Source organism: Piliocolobus tephrosceles, chromosome 21 (assembly GCF_002776525.5).
Source record: "Piliocolobus tephrosceles isolate RC106 chromosome 21, ASM277652v3, whole genome shotgun sequence".
Lineage (NCBI taxonomy): Eukaryota > Metazoa > Chordata > Mammalia > Primates > Cercopithecidae > Piliocolobus > Piliocolobus tephrosceles.
The window spans coordinates 41,176,048-41,192,416 of record NC_045454.1 but is presented as its reverse complement, the minus strand read 5'-3'; the positions used below and the strand labels follow the sequence as shown (position 1 = coordinate 41,192,416).

The following is a 16,369-nucleotide window of genomic DNA, read 5'->3' as shown; positions in this document are numbered from 1 at the left end:
TATGACTATCAAGTAAATGTCCGATAATCTGAAGGAGACCAGTAGATACAAAAGGGAGACAGGCCGGGCGCGGTGGCTCAAGCCTGTAATCCCAGCACTTTGGGAGGCCGAGACGGGCGGATCACGAGGTCAGGAGATCGAGACCATCCTGGCTAACACGGTGAAACCCCGTCTCTACTAAAAAATACAAAAAACTAGCCGGGCGAGGTGGCAGGCGCCTGTAGTCCCAGCTACTCGGGAGGCTGAGGCAGGAGAATGGCGTAAACCTGGGAGACAGAGCTTGTAGTGAGCTGAGATCCAGCCACTGCACTCCAGCCTGGGCCACAGAGCGAGACTCTGTCTCAAAAAACAAACAAACAAACAAAAAAACAAAACAAAAGGGAGACAAACAATTGTTGGAGAGATTATATACCTGTCTCATGATTAATAATTATAATAACTTGTCATTATTAATGAAAATCAGATTATACCAAACATACTCCCTGTACCCCTTTCTTTTTTTTTCTTTTTCTTTTTTTTTTGAGATGGAGTTTCACTCTTATTGCCCAGGCTGGAGTGCAATGGCATGATCTCAGCTCACTGCAACCTCCGCCTCCCAGGTTCAAGCAATTCTCCTGCCTCAGCCTCCCGAGTAGCTGGGATTACAGGCATGTGCCACCACACCTGGTTAATTTTTTGTATTTTTTTAGTGGAGACAGGGTTTCACCATGTTAGTCAGGCTGGTCTCAAACCCTGGAGCTCAGGTGATCCACCCGCCTTGGCCTCCCAAAGTGCTGGGATTACAGGTGTGAGCCCCCACACCCAGCCAGCCCCTTTCTTTTGATCTTTTGCTTTGCACTAATCTCCCACCAGTTGGACATTTACAGAGATGGGAGATAGTTAAGAAAATAAAAGGCAATTGGCTGTGCCCTGGCATTTACAAAATTTCTGGCCCAATTATTTCTCACAGCACTACTTACTTGTAAATGTCACACAATTTCATTCCTATGTATATATTCAAGAGAATTGAAGGCAGGGACTCACACAGACACATGTATTCTAATTCTATAGCAGCCTGACCTTTTCACAGTAGGCAAAATGTGATTGTGGAAACCCACATTTTTATCAACATATAAATGGATAAGAACAGTGTGTTTTGACTATACAATGGAAAATTATTCAGGCACTAAACAAGAATTTCTGATACCTGCCATCACATAGGTGAATCTTGAAAATGTTATGCTAAGGCCGGGCGTGGTGGCTCACACCTGTAATCCCAGCACTTTGGGAGGCCGAGGCGCGTGGATCATGAAGTCAGGAGATCGAGACCATCCTAGCTAACACGGTGAAACCTCATCTCTACTAAAAATACAAAAAATCAGCCGGGCATGGTGGTGACAGGCACCTGTAGTCCCAGCTACTCGGGAGGCTGGGAGAACCCGGGAGGTGGAGCTTGCAGTGAGCTGAGATGGCACCACTGCATTCCAGCCTGGGTGACAAAGCGAGACTCTGTCTCCCCCACCAACACACAAAAAAAGAAAAGAAAATATTATGCTAAGTGAAATTAGCCAGATATGGAAGCACAAATATTGTATGCTTTCACTTATATGAGGTGCTTAGCATAGTCAAATTCACCCAGACAGAAAATAGAATAGAGATTATCAGGACCTGGGGGTAGGAAAGAGTAGGGAATTATGTGTATGTATATGGAATACTAAGTAGAAATAGCAAGTGGTATGGTAACATGTATAGTATGATCCCATCCAGTATGTATTTTAGTTTGTACCAGCATTGAAAAAGCATCTTCCAGATGGATAGTCCCAGTGGTTACACTTGCCATAGGTAACCGTGTCCCCCAGGCCACATCTTGGAAGTCTATCTGAATTACATTTCAGTGCAATTTATTCTTACAATACTCTAATAAAACAGCTCTTATCAAGGCACCCAGTGACCAAACCCCTGCCAAAATCTACATCAACCCTGTTTCCTTGTCTTATTCAAACTCTCAGTTACCTGTGACAGAGTTGGCCACTCTCTCATCCTGAAATACCTTCTTCTGGAGACTTCCCTGAGAGGAAATCCACCTCTTACTCCTCCTGCCTCACTGGTCTGCCCAGTCTCTTTCAGGCTCTTCTGCTAACCTCAGGGGTCGCCAGCACCTGGACTCCTCTTGAGCACTCAATTTTTTTTTTTTTTGAGATGGAGTCTTGCTCTGTTGCCCAGGCTGAAGTGCAGTGGCATGATCTTGGCTCACTGCAACCTCCACCTCCTGTGTTCAAGCAATTCTTCTGCCTCACCCTCCCGAGTAGCTGGGACTACAGGCGCCCGTCACCACACCTGGCTAATTTTTGTATTTTTATTAGAGATGGGGTTTCACCATATTGGCCAGGCTGGTCTCAAACTCCTGACCTCATGATCTGCCCACCTTGGCCTCCCAAAGTGCTGGGATTACAGGTGTGAGCCACCGCACCTGGCTGAGCACTCATCTTCTGTTATAATTTGCTCCTAACTCTGAAAACAGGTGGCCTGTTCTGGACTCAGGGCTTCAAATAACCTCCACTTGATAATATTCTCAATATTCCATCCAGATCTTCCTCGCAAGCTCCAGACTCCCAGGTCCAGTGGCCTGCTCAACAGCTTCCCTTGTTTGGCTCAAATATATCATGGCTGAACCTGAAGCGTAACCCTTGACTTCCCCTCTTATCAACTCCCCTGAGTCTTGTTCCTCTGAGTGAGAGGCAGCACCCAGGGCTCTGAACAGTAGGATGTATCCTGGACTCTCCTTTCTCTTTTCACTTCATCAGAAGTTGTATAGGAGCTACCTCTGCCTGATTCACTCCTACTCACGCTTCCGGTTTTATTTTGAGCATCAGTCCCCACACCAGGGAAGCCCCCACTAACCTCTCAGACTCGTTTGGGAACCTCCTCCGTTGTCTTATGCCCTCAGATCCACACAAACTTCTCTACTGCACTGAACACGATCAGCACTGGTCCTTTATCTCTATGTCCGGACTCTACTAAATAGTGGGAATGGTGGGGCCTTTCTCTACTGTCCTACCCGGCTCCAAAAACACTGCTCAGGTTCATATCTAGATTTCTAAATACACAACCTTCTGTTAACATCCACTAACACTACCCAAGTCCAGGCCAGCACAACCTATCTTGCAACTACTAGTATGGTTTTCAAACTGGTCTTCCAGCTCCTCTCTACCATCTTTTTTTCCCACCCAACAGAAGGAGTAAGCTGCTTCAAATGCTAATGAAAATTGCTGCTTTGCTCAAAATCCAGTAACTGTCTATCACATGGTGACAAGATCCCATGTGATCTGGCCCCTGCCTATCTATTGAAGCCCGTCTGTTATTACTTGGCACTCTATCTGTGGTCCAAGGAACAGCAATATAGATGACACCTGGAAGCAAGTTAGGAATGCAGACTTCCTTTCTTCCTTCCTTTCTTCTTCTTTTTCTTGAAATGGACTTTCGTTCTTGTTGCCCAAGCTGGAGTGCAATGACGTGATCTCGGCTCACTGCAACCTCTGCCTCTCGGATTCAAGCAATTCTCCTGCCTCAGCCTCCTGAGTAGCTGGGATTACAGAGATGCACCACCACGCCTGGCTAATTTTTGTATTTTTAGTAGAGATGGGGTTTCACCATGTTGGCCAGACTGGTTTCGAACTCCTGACCTCAGGCAATCCACCCGCCTCAGCCTCCCAAAGTGCTGGGATTAGAAGCGTGAGCCACCGTGCCTGGCCAGGAATGCAGATTTTTATGCCCTACTCTTAATCTGCTGAATCAGAAGCTGAATATGAAGATCCGTATTTCCTGTGAAAGTTTGAGAAGTGAGTCTCATAAGCTTCCCCTTCAGCCTGATTCAGCCCTAAGGGTATTGCATATTCCTCACCACTGAGATATTTGAATCAACAGAATGTCTGAGGTGGTGGAGACCCAGGAGGGCTGCAAAAGGCTTGGGCTGGAACTGGGAGAGGACACTAGAAAGACGGTCCCAAGAAGACCATGCGGCCAAGGGCGAGGCTGCCTTTCCAGCACTGCCATGGCATGTCTCACCACTCCTGACGTACAAGAATGGCCACTCATGGGAACTGATGGGGAGTGACTGTGCGCTCAGTCAGCAACACACTGAGGCTGGAGTGCTTGTAGCAGGACGAGCCACAGACAAAACCCCTAAGACATCGAGTTAAAGAAGGAAGGGCTTTATTCAACCAGGAGCATCGACAAGACTCACATCTTAAAAACCGAACTCCCCAAGTGAGCAATTCCTGTCCCTCTTAAGGGCTGACAACTCTAAGGGGGTCTGCATGAGAGGGTTGTGATCGATTGAGCAAGCAGGGGGTACGTGACTGCGGGCTGCATGCACCAGTAATGAGAACAGAACAGAACAGGACAGGGATTTTCACAGTACTTTTCTTTGTTTTTTTCTTTTTTTGAGACGGAGTCTCGCTCTGTCACCCAGGCTGGAGTGCAGTGGCGCAATCTCGGCTCATTGCAAGCTCTGCCTCTCGGGTTTACGCCATTCTCCTGCCTCAGCCTCCCGAGTAGCTGGGACTACAGGCGCCCGCCATCTCGCCCGGCTAGTTTTTTGTATTTTTTAGTAGAGACGGGGTTTCACCCTGTAGGCCAGGATGGTCTCGATCTCCTGACCTCGTAATCCACCCCGTCTAGGCCTCCCAAAGTGCTGGGATTACAGGCTTGAGCCACCGCGCCCGGCCTTCACAGTACTTTTCTATACAATGTCTGTAATCTATAGATAAAATAACCGATTAGGTCAGAGGTCGATCTTTAACTACCAGGCCCAGGGTGCGGCGCCGGGCTGTCTGCCAGTGGATTTCATTTCTGCCTTTTAGTTTTTACTTCTTTGGAGGTAGAAATTGGGCATAAGACAATATGAGGGTTGGTCTCCTCCCTTATGCTCACACCCTGAGGCTGCGGTGCTCTCACCCTGAGGCTGGAGTGCTCGCACACTGAGGCTGGAGTGCTCGCAACCTGAGGCTGCAGTGCTCGCACACTGAAGCTGGGATGCTCGCACCCTGAGGCTGGAGTGCTCGCATACTGAGGCTGGAGTGCTCGCACACTGAGGCTGCAGTGCTAGCACCCTGAGACTGGAATGCTCGCACACTGAGGTTGGAGTGCTCACACCCCACGACCGATGTGCTCACACCCTGAGGCTGGAGTGCTTGCACCCCTCGACCGATGTGCTCACCCTGGGATTCAGGGAACCATGCACACAGGCAAGCAGGAAAAACACGAGGATCCTGGAAGGGGATGGGCAGAACGTGATGGAGGAGAGAGGTTTCTGCTTCCTCCGAGAGCCAAAAGTCACTGTCTGCCATGAGAACGACAGACTCTAACAGTTCGGGGTGGGATAGGGGCGGATATCCAGTACCTGCCACACAAGGCCAGTAGTAAAGTCACAACAAATACCAGAATGTCATGTTTCAAAGGTTCTTTAGATAAGCATTGATTTTAAACCCATATAAGAATTAAACTTGTTGCCAGGCACCATGACTCATGCTTGCAATCACAACGCTTTGGGAGACTGAGGCGGGAAGATGGCTCAAGGCTAGGAGTTCAAGACAGCCTGAGCAAGATAGCGAGACCCCATTTCTACGAAAAAAAAAAAAAATAGCTGAGTTTGGTACCATGCACCAGTAGTCTTAACTACTTAAGACTGAGGCAGGAGGATGTCACGAGCCCAGGTGTTCAAGGCTGCTGTGAGCTATGATCACACCACTGCACTCCAGCCTGGATAACAGAATAAGATGCTATCTCTAAAAATAATAATAAAGCCGGGTGCGGTGGCTCAAGCCTGTAATCCTAGCACTTTGGGAGGCCGAGACCGGCGGATCACGAGGTCAGGAGATCGAGACCATCCTGGCTAACATGGTGAAACCCCGTCTCTACTAAAAAATACAAAAAACTAGCCGGGCAAGGTGGCGGGCGCCTGTAGTCCCAGCTACTCGGGAGGCTGAGGCAGGAGAATGGCGTAAACCCGGGAGGCGGAGCTTGCGATGAGCTGAGATCCGGCCACTGCACTCCAGCCCGGGCGATAGAGCCAGACTCCGTTTCCAAAAAATAATAATAATAATAATAATAAAGAAATAAATCTACTTGTCTATTACACATAAACTTCAAGCAACTCAAGGATCCAAGAGAATACAAAATGGAAAGAAAAATTTTATTAACTGACTTTACCAAAACAAACCCACCACCTATTCAACCTATGAAAGCTCTTTTTTAAATCAACTTTTATTTTAGATTCAGGGAGTACACATGCAGGTTTGTCACTTGGGCATTTTGTGTGATGCTGAGGTTTAAAGTATGATTGATTCCATCACCCAGGTAGTGAGCATAGTATCCAACAGGTAGTTTTTCAGCCTTCCACCTCCCTCCCTCCCCCATCTACTAGTCCCCAGTATGTATTGTTCCCATCTTTATGTTCACGTTTACTCAATGTTTAACTCCCATTTATTATTATTTTTTTGAGATGGAGTCTCGCCCTGTCGCCCAGGCTGGAGTGCAATGGCACGATCTCGGATCGCTGCGACTTCCACCTCCCGGGTTCAAACGATTCTCCTGCCTTAGCCTCCCGAGTAGCTGGGATTACAGAAGCCTGCCACCATACCCAGCTAATTTTTGCATTTTTATTAGAGACGGGGTTTCACCATGTTGGCCAGGCTGGTCTTGAACTCCTGACCTCGTGATCTGCCTGCTTCAGCCTCCCAAAGTGCTGGGATTACAGGCATGAGCCACTGCACCGGGCTGTTTAACTCCCATTTCTAAGTGAGAATATGTGGTACTTGGTTTTCTGTTCCTGTGTTAATTTTTTTAGGAGAACAGCCTCCAGCTGCATCCATGCTGCACCAAAGGACATGATTTTATTCTTTTTTTTTTTTTTTTTCGAGACAGAGTCTCGCTCTGTCGCCCAGGTTGGAGGGCAGTGGCTCACTGTAACTTCTACCTCCCAGGTTCAAGCAATTCTCCCACCTCAGCCTCCCAAGTAGCTGGGACCACAGAGATGCACTACTACGCTGGGCTAATTTTTGTATTTTTAATAGAGACGGGGTTTCACCATGTTGGCCAGGCTGGTCTCGAACTCCTGACCTCAGGTGATACATGCCTCCCAAAGTGCTGGGATTACAGGCGTGAGCCACTTGCACCTGGCTTTTTTTTTTTTTTTTTTTTAAATGGCTGTGATGAACCTTTGTGTAAAGAAAATTTACAAAGATACCTCACATTAATTTATCAATATAAGACTTAGGAATCCATAGTGAAGATCCACTTTGTCAATGAGCGACTGAGAAAGATAATATTTACATATTTTATAACATCTCTTTGATGTGGCAACTTTTCTGGAATATTATACATGAATTAATTTGGTTAAAGCTTTCCTGAATTACTTATGTACATTTACCTCCAGTTGGGTGAAGATGAGGAGCCTTCAATCCAACACAGTTGTAGACATATATCCATGGAGGTGACAAGCAGGTCATTTCATCAGGAAACTCTCACACTTGTCAGCACATAGATGCTGCACATGGAATTAGTTCTATTCCTCAGAAATTTATATATATTTGTAAGAAATGTGATTTTAATTCAATAGTATATAGTTTATGTTATTGTGTACACAGCATACGTTTATTCCGTAAGCAGGAACTTGACTCCATTCTCAGGTTTAATACTTTTCCAGGTGTTTTGTTTTTAGTTTCCTGGGCAAACAGTGCTATCACCTCCAATCACAATACTTGTGTCTTCTGTCTGGTTCTTCATAGTGATTTTTTTTTTTTTTTTTTTGAGACTGAGTCTCACGCTATCACCCAGGCTGGAGTGTAGTGGTGCAATCTCAGCTCACTGCAACCTCTGCCTCCCGGGTTCAAGTGATTTTCCCACTTCAGCCTTCTGAGTAGCTGGGATTACAGGCACCTACCACCACACCCGGCTAGTTTTTGTATTTTTAGTAGATATGGGGTTGCGCCATGTTGGCCAGGTTGGTCTTGAACTCCTGACCTCAAGTGATCCGCCCACCTCGGCCTCCCAACATAATGATCATTTTTTGACAGTAAGTAATATAGACTACTGTAATAATAAATGACTTGGGTGAAATAGACATATTTGCTTTCTTTTTTTTTTTGAGACGGAGTCTCACTCTGTCACCCAGGTTGGAGTGCAGTGGCGTGATCTCGGCTCACTGCAACCTCCGCCTCCTGGGTTCACGCCATTCTCCTGCCTCAGCCTCCCGAGTAGCTGGGACTACTGGCACCCGCCACCACGCCTGGCTAAATTTTTTGTATTTTTAGTAGAGAGGGAGTTTCACCGTGTTAGCCAGGATGGTCTCCATCTCCCGACCTCGTGATCCACCCGCCTCAGCCTTCCAAAGTGCTGGGATTACAGGCGTGAGCCACCGCGCCTGGCTATATTTGCTTTCATTAGATTCTGTTCCTCCTTTCACTGGGAAACCTCTCACCTACCAGTTCCTCATCATGCTGTGCTTTGAAACATACCTTAATGAAGAATCCTATATCCAAAAAATTCATCTTCAAAATAGAAGACAAAAGAAAAACTATCCCAGGCTTAAAAAATATATATATATATAAAGAGAATGTGTTCCTACTACACCAGCCCTACAAGAAAGATCAAAGGAAGGTCTTCAATTTGAAATAAAAACATGTCAAAATCTACAGGGAAAAACAAAGAGCACCATTAGAGATTAAGTAAGCGGGAAAGACAAACAGTATGTGTATTTCTTCATCTTTCTTCTCGTTATAGATTTAAAAGGCAACTGCATAAAATAATAAGTAGTTAATGGATTGTGGGGCCTGCAATATAGAATAATGTAACATGTACATTATATTTACAAATGAAACCATAAAAAAGTGAGCTAACTAAATGACTACCATAGCAAAGTAGAAAGAATGTATTGTTGGATGTGTAAACCTAAAGGTTGTTAACACATGCAACAAAATACCTCAGAAAGGCAAAAATATAATAGGACTTTAGGTTGGGCGCAGTGGCTCACGCCTGTAATCCCAGCACTTTGGGAGGTCAAGGCGGGCGGATCACGAGGTCAGGAGATCGAGACCATCCTGGCTAACACAGTGAAACCCCATCTCTATTAAAAAAATACAAAAAATTAGCCGGGTGTGGTGGTGGGAGCCTGCAGTCCCAGCTACTCGGGAGGCTGAGGCAGGAGAATGGCATGAACTCGGGAGGTGGAGGTTGCAGTAAGCTGAGATCACGCCACTGCACCCCAGCCCAGGCAAGAGAGTGAGATCCTATCTCAAAAAAAAAAAAAAAAAAATAGGGCTTTAGAGGATAAATATGTTTGTATATCACTGGAATTTATCCATAGATCACTGGAAAATTGACCCTGATTGTGGTAAGTTATTTACATGATAAACACTTGAGTAAACATGACAGAACCTCAAGTCAACCTACATTGTAAAGACATATAGGATGAAAGCAGAATTTACTGTCCTTCCTAAATTAAAAAATGAACTCTACATACATTCTATAACATTATGAGGACAAGATTTCCCTCATTCATCCAACCTGGAAATTTCCATGTTATATTACATATTTCCCCTTCACCATTTACTCTACAATTAGAATCAGAAAATTGCTTCTTGTGCAGGTCATGATCTCTCTATATCTATTTCTTGAACTTCTAGCCCAGGTACAGAATTACATTTCAATGATCCCTTATGTTGCATTATATGTTCTCAATTTTTTATAGTTAGGAAATTCTTTTCTACTTTATTGTTATTTTTAGTTTGTGCTGCTTAATTTTTCTCATATTTTAGAAGGCTCAATCATGAATAAAACTTTTTCGTGGCTCAACTTCAGCTTATGAATATTATGCAGAGGAAATTAAGACAGTTCCTTCTAAACAGACAATAGGAAGGTGTTAGCATCATCCACGGGTCCAAAGTCAGTATGGCACAAATTGGGAGCAAAGCTGTGTGGCAGTAGGTGACCTAAGCCTGGGGATCAAATCTAAAGGTTGCCTGACAGTCAAAGAGATTGCATGGGAACAGGTTTTTCATGGACAGAAGAAAATGAACAAAGTGCTCAGGACAAGGAAACATGTGACCAAGGGCTCCTTGGTATCTTGATAATCCAAGTCTCTGCACTACTGTGGCTTTTTCCCGTGACTGTATTTATGGTGCAAAAATACACATAAAATAAAATTTACTCTCTCTTTTTTTTTTTTTTTTTTTGAGACGGGGTCTCACTCTGTCACCAAGTTGGAATGCAATGGCACGATCTCGGTTCACTGCAACCTCTGCCTCCTGGATTCAAGCGATTCTCCTGCCTTGGCCTCCCGAGCAGCTGGGACTGTAGGCGTGCGCCACCACACCCAGCTAATTTTTGTATTTTTAGTACAGACGGGGTTTCACCATGTTGGCCAGGATGGTCTTGATCTCCTGACCTTATGATCCCCCTGCCTCGGCCTCCCAAAGTTCTGGGATTACAGGGATGAGCCACTGTGCCTGGCCAAAATTTACCCTCTTAACCCTATTCATGAGGGCCCTACTCTCATGGTCTCATTTCATCCTAATGACCTCCCAGAGATCCCATCTCCTCATTCCATATATTAGAGAGTAGGCTTTCAACGTATGAATTTCAGGGAACAAATAAACTCAATAATATTGTACTCGCCACCCCAATTTATTTCCTCACATGCGGAATCATCATTCATTCCATCCTAATACCACCAAAAGTCTTGACTCATTCTATCATTAACTCTGAAGCCTAAAATCAAAGTCTCATTTAAATAGCATCTGAATCAGATAGAGGTGAGAGTTGAGGTCACATTCATGCTGAGCCAACATTCTTCTCCAGATGTAAAATCAAATCAGTTGTGTGCTTGTAAAATATAATGGTGGAACAGTTAAGAGATAAACAATGCTATTCCAAAGGGGAGCAATATAACAGGTGGAAGACTGACAGTTCCCAAGCAAGTCCAAAACCTAGAAAGGTAAACTTCCTAAGATCTTAAGGCTAAATAATAATCCCTTTTCATTCAGTACTGTGCCCTTAAGGAATTGGGACACAGCAATTGTGTCCCAGCAACTCTGTTAGACACGGGTCAAACCCAAATAGTGTTTGACGGCACCACATCCACACTTCTGGGTTTAGCTCATCTTGTTTGTGGACACTCCAAAATGTCCCCTACTGTTTATACTCAGGAGGCAGCCTTCGTGACCTCTAAACAGCTACAGGGATCCTTCTTCTCTTGTCTCTAAGAATACCACACATTCAGCTCTATGGATGAGTCCTGTAAAATAACACAGGTTCAACAACTTTCATTCCTTTCTTCCTGTGACCTTCACTTTCAGTTCAAAGGGGCTATTTTACTGCTGAGGTGGCTAAGTCCATGGTTGGCAAGCATACCACTCTTCCTATCCAAAGGTCTTGGACACACCCTTGGTGCACTCTTCCCAACATGCCTTTTCATCTTTGCAATAATCCTTTTCTAAACATTTTCATTTCAATTTCTTCTTGCTTAATATTTCCATCTCCAACATTTTTCTCTACTCACATTTTATTTATTTATTTATTTGAGACATCCTGTCGCCCAGGCTGGAGTGCACGGATGTGATCTCAGCTCACTGCAACCTCCGCCACCTGAGTTCAAGCGATCTCCTGCCTTAGCCTCCCGAGCAGCTGGGATTACAGGCACGCACCACCACACCTAGCGAATTTTTGTATTTTTAGTAGAGACAGGGTTTCACCACGTTGGCCAGGCTGGACTCGAACTCCTAACCTCAAGTGATCTGCCCGCCTCAGCCTCCCAAAGTGCTGGGATTACAAGTGTGAGCCACCGCGCCTGGTCTCTCCTCACATTTTAGTATATGCAGTCAAGAGGAACCAAGTTGATTTTTTCAACATTTCCAAGAACTATTGTCAGCTCAATATCAAGTTTCATCACTTCTTAGTTCTACTGTCTCCAAAACAGCACTGAAGTACAGTGGCAAAGTACAAGTTCTTTGCCACTTTCTACAACGGTTTATCTTTTCTGTATTATTTAATCATATTATCCTCAATTCTGAGACCACATCAGTATTGCCTTTATTGTCCATATATCCACCAAAATTTTGTACATGATTTTTTGTGTGCCCTAGTAAGATGAAAACTTGCTTTATGCCTCTTTTTATTTTTATGTTTTAGAGATGGGGTCTTGCCACACTGCCTAGGTTAGTCTTGAACTCCTGGGCTCAAGCGATCCTCCTTCCTCATCCTCCCAAAGTGCTGGCATTATAGGCATGAGCCACCATGCCCGGCCTGCCTGTCCTCTTTTGTGAGCTCTTACCAGTGTCCAAAGACAAAATTACAACAAATTTAGGTAGTGGCAGATTTAGTGTCTGATGAGGGCCTATTTTCTGATTCACAGATAGCTTCGTTTGTTTGTTTGTTTTTTGAGACACAGTCTCACTCTGTCACCCAGGCTGCAGTGCAGTGGCATGATCATGGCTCACTGCAGCCTTGGCTTCCCTGGGCTTGGGTGATCCTCCCACCTCAGCCTCCCGAGTAGCTGGAACTACAGGCATGTGCCACCATGCCCAGCTCATTTTTGTATTCTTTGTAGAAATGGGACTTTATCATGTTGCCCAGGCTGGTCTTGAACTCCTGGGCTCAAGTGATCTGCCCACCTCAGCCTCCCAGAGTGCTTGGATTACAGGCATGAACCACCATGCCTAGCCTCATAGATAGCTATCTTAATGTATGCCCCAAGGCAGTAGAGCAAAAAAGCAAGCTGTTGGGAGGATTCACAATAGGTAACCGATTGCATTATTGAGGCTCCACTCTCATGATCTAACCTAGTCTGTATTATATTCCAAAGAAGACATTCCCTAATTCTCTCACATTAGGGAAACGGATTAGAATGAGTGAATTTTATGAGGACACATTTATTCCATAACAGGTGGTCTGCTTTTTGTTGTTGACTTTTTAGAGTTCCCTCAGCAGTCTGCATATTAATTTCTTGTCAGATGCATGAATGGAAATGCTTTCTCTCATTCTATGGGTTGTCTATTTTGATGCCAAAAGTTTTAAAATTCCATACATTTCCATTTATTTTTTCTCTTACGGGTCATATCCAGAAAATCATTGGAAAATCCAGGTTCATAAAGCTTTTGCCTTATACTTTTTTATTTTTATTTTTTGAGACGGAGTCTCACTCTGTCACGAGGCTGGAGAGCAGTGGCGCGATCTCAGCTCACTGCAACCTCCACCTCCTGGGTTCAAGCGATTCTCCTGCCTCAACCTCCCAAGTAGCTGGGATTACAGGCATGCGCTACCATGCCCAGCTAATTTTGTATTTTTAATAGAGACGGTGTGGTCAGGCTGGTTTTGAACTCCTGAACTCAGGTGATCTGCCAGCCTTGGCCTCCCAAAGTGCTGGGATTACAGGCGTGAGCCACCGCGCCCGGCCAGGAAGGGGACATTTTCATTCTGTTGCATATGGATGTGCATTTTCCCCCAGCATCATTCTATGGAAACACGATCTTATCCTCCATTGTGTCATCATAGTATGCGTGTCAAAAATTGTTGGACTCACTAGGCAAACATGTATTTCTGTCCTGTGTATTTTGTCACAATGGTCTATTTCTGTGTCAGTATGCTGACACTAAATTTTTTTTATTAGTATAAATTTGCTCTAAGTTTTGGAATCAGGAAGTGTCAGTCTACCAACTTTGCTCTTGTTTTTCAATTCTTGTTTTGTCTGTTCAGAGTCCCTTGAGATGCTATATGTAAAAAAATGGAAAAATGGGTCCTAAAAACTAATCAAGTGGTCGAAGTTATCCCTAAAAGGCTAGCAGGGAGCAAAAAGTGCTATTTCTCAATGAGAAAATAAAAATCTTAGAGAGATGTTTTGAAAAATGCCATGTCACTTTTGAAAGTGGGCCACATGGTAAGAACAAACTAAGCATTCACACACTAAAGCAGAAAGAAGCTGAAATTCTTGGAAGTCTTAGAGCTGCCTCTATAATGGGAAAAACGACCCCTCTGCTTCATGATAAACTGTGTGTAAAGACTGAGAAAGCATTAAGTGTGTGGCTAGAGGACACGTCGCTAAACAACATCCCTTTTGATAATAAAATAAAGTGTGAAAAAACAGCCTCTATGAATATCACTGTGAGAAGGTTGAGGAGAGCAAGAAAAAGGAGTTTCAGGCCAGTATTGCCTGGCTGTGCTAGCTACATAAAGCACCAGAGCCTCAAACATTTAAAGACCACAGGAGAATTGACACTGGCTTATGCCAATGCAATATTAGCATTCCCAGCAGAGCTCACAAAACTCATAGAAAGAAAGTCTACCTTCCAAAGCAAGTCCTCCATTGCAATGAATTGGGTAAGCCCTAGAAAAAGAAAGAGGTCCAGTGGTACCTACATCCATGACTGCCAAGGAGGCCCTGGGGTTCAGGGCTTGGAAAGATCACCTACTCTGGTGCAGTGTGGCAATGTGGCAGGTCACAAGAACAAGCCAGGCCTTGGCTCCTGAGCAAATAATCCCTAGGTCCTTTAGAACAAAAGCAAAACTTGCCTGCCTCCATTCTGGCAAAAATACAGGAAGGCTTGGGTGATGGCCATCTTGTCCTTGGAATACTTCTACCAAGGCTTCATCCTGATGTGAAGAAATACCTTGAAGAGGCTGGGCGTGGTGGCTCACGCCTGTAATCCCAGCACTTTGGGAGGCCGAGGTGGGCGGATCACGAAGTCAAGAGATCAAGACCATCCTGGCCAACATGGTGAAACTCCATCTCTACTAAAAAAATATATATATATATACAAAAATTAGCTGGGCTTGGTGGCGTGTGCCTGTAGTCTCAGTTACTCGGGAAGCTGAGGCAGGAGAATTGCTTGAACCCGGGAGGCGGAGGTTGCAATGAGCCGAGATCGCACCACTGCACTTCAGCCTGGTGACAGAGCGAGATTCCATCTCAAAAGAGAGAAATACCTTGAAGAGAAGGGACTGCCACTCAAGGTCCTTCTCATAATTGACAATGCTCCTGGTCATCTCCAATCTCTGCTTTTCCACTAAGAATGTGAAGTGATGTCCCTGCTCCTAACACTACATCACAGTGACAGCTACTCAATTAAGGTATAATCAAGTAGATTAAGGTGACTTATACTCACCTGACCTTCGGGAGGATTCATGCCATCCTGATGCTAACTCTGACTGTACCATAGTGGATTTATGAAAGCACTTCACAATTGCACATGCAACAGTTCTTACTGCAGAGGCTCTAGATGCCCCAAAGCTCAAGAACCCCAAAGCAAGCTGGAAGCCATTATGGAGTGAGGGAGTCAATGATTTCAGGGGCTTCCCCACTATTGATGCAGTAGTTAGGAATATCTTTTACTTTTTATGCTTTATTTTTTTTGAGATGGAGTCTCGCTCTCTTGCCCAGGCTGGAGTGCAATGGTGTGATCTCGGCTCACTGCAACCTCCACCTCCTGGGTTCAAGTGATTCTCCTGTCTCAGCCTCCTGAGTGGCTGAGATTACAGGTACATGCCACCACACCTGGCTAATTTTTGTATTTTTAGTAAAGACAGGGTTTCATCATATTGCTCAGGCTGGTCTCGAACTCCTGACCTTAGGTGACCCACCCTCCTCGGCCTCCCAAAGTGTTGGGATTACAGGCATGAGCCACCGCGCCTGGCCAAGAATATCTTAAATATTGCAAGGGAAGCTGGTAAGAAAGGCTATCTCTGACAGGACTGAAGACGATGTTGAGGAACACACAGAAGAGCATAAATTCTTACAACAAGGAACTCAAAGATGTGCTGAAATGCTGTATAGATTGATGATGATGACGATGACTTAAAAGAGGCAGGGCCACAGATTTGGACACTTGAAACATGTGCAGTTTTTCAATAGACAAAAATATTAAGAAAGTTCCTCATCCTCAAGTAAGATCCGTTGATGGAACTAAGCCTCCATGTCACCCACGGAATAACATGCCAACAAACAGTGCAAGATTTTTTTGATGACTCAAAAAAAAAAAGAAAAACTAGTCCTACACTTCTCACTAAGCACCTGCAAACGTAAACACAGAACCTTCCATGGTTAAGGATCTGCAGCACTGAAGCTGAACAGATCTTGACAGTAGTATTATTTGATCTCCTCCAACAAGTCAACATCTGCATCAGAACCTAGTTCTTTCAACACTGATGATCATCCTGACATTCTGTCAAGATTCAACTTAGCCTGGTGTCTCACTGCTTATCTATAATGCTACAACACATGACAGTGTTAGGCACCATCCAGCAATCATCATCACCATCATTATACTTGGGTTATCAAGAGAGAAGCAGGATTTTGATGAGTGTTAACATGCTCGTTCAGGTCACAAAACAAAAGCAATCT

General features: G+C 44.7%; 1 protein-coding gene across 1 annotated transcript in view; it reads right to left on the bottom strand.

Moving 5' to 3' along the window:
* Positions 1-4,650: 4,650 nt before the first annotated feature.
* Positions 4,651-16,369, bottom strand: part of ZNF823 (zinc finger protein 823) — a 29,605-nt gene continuing 17,886 nt past the window's right edge. The window contains exon 5 of the transcript XR_002725612.1: positions 4,651-4,707. The gene's annotated coding sequence lies outside the window, so the exon portion shown is untranslated. The remainder of the gene's footprint in view (positions 4,708-16,369) is intronic.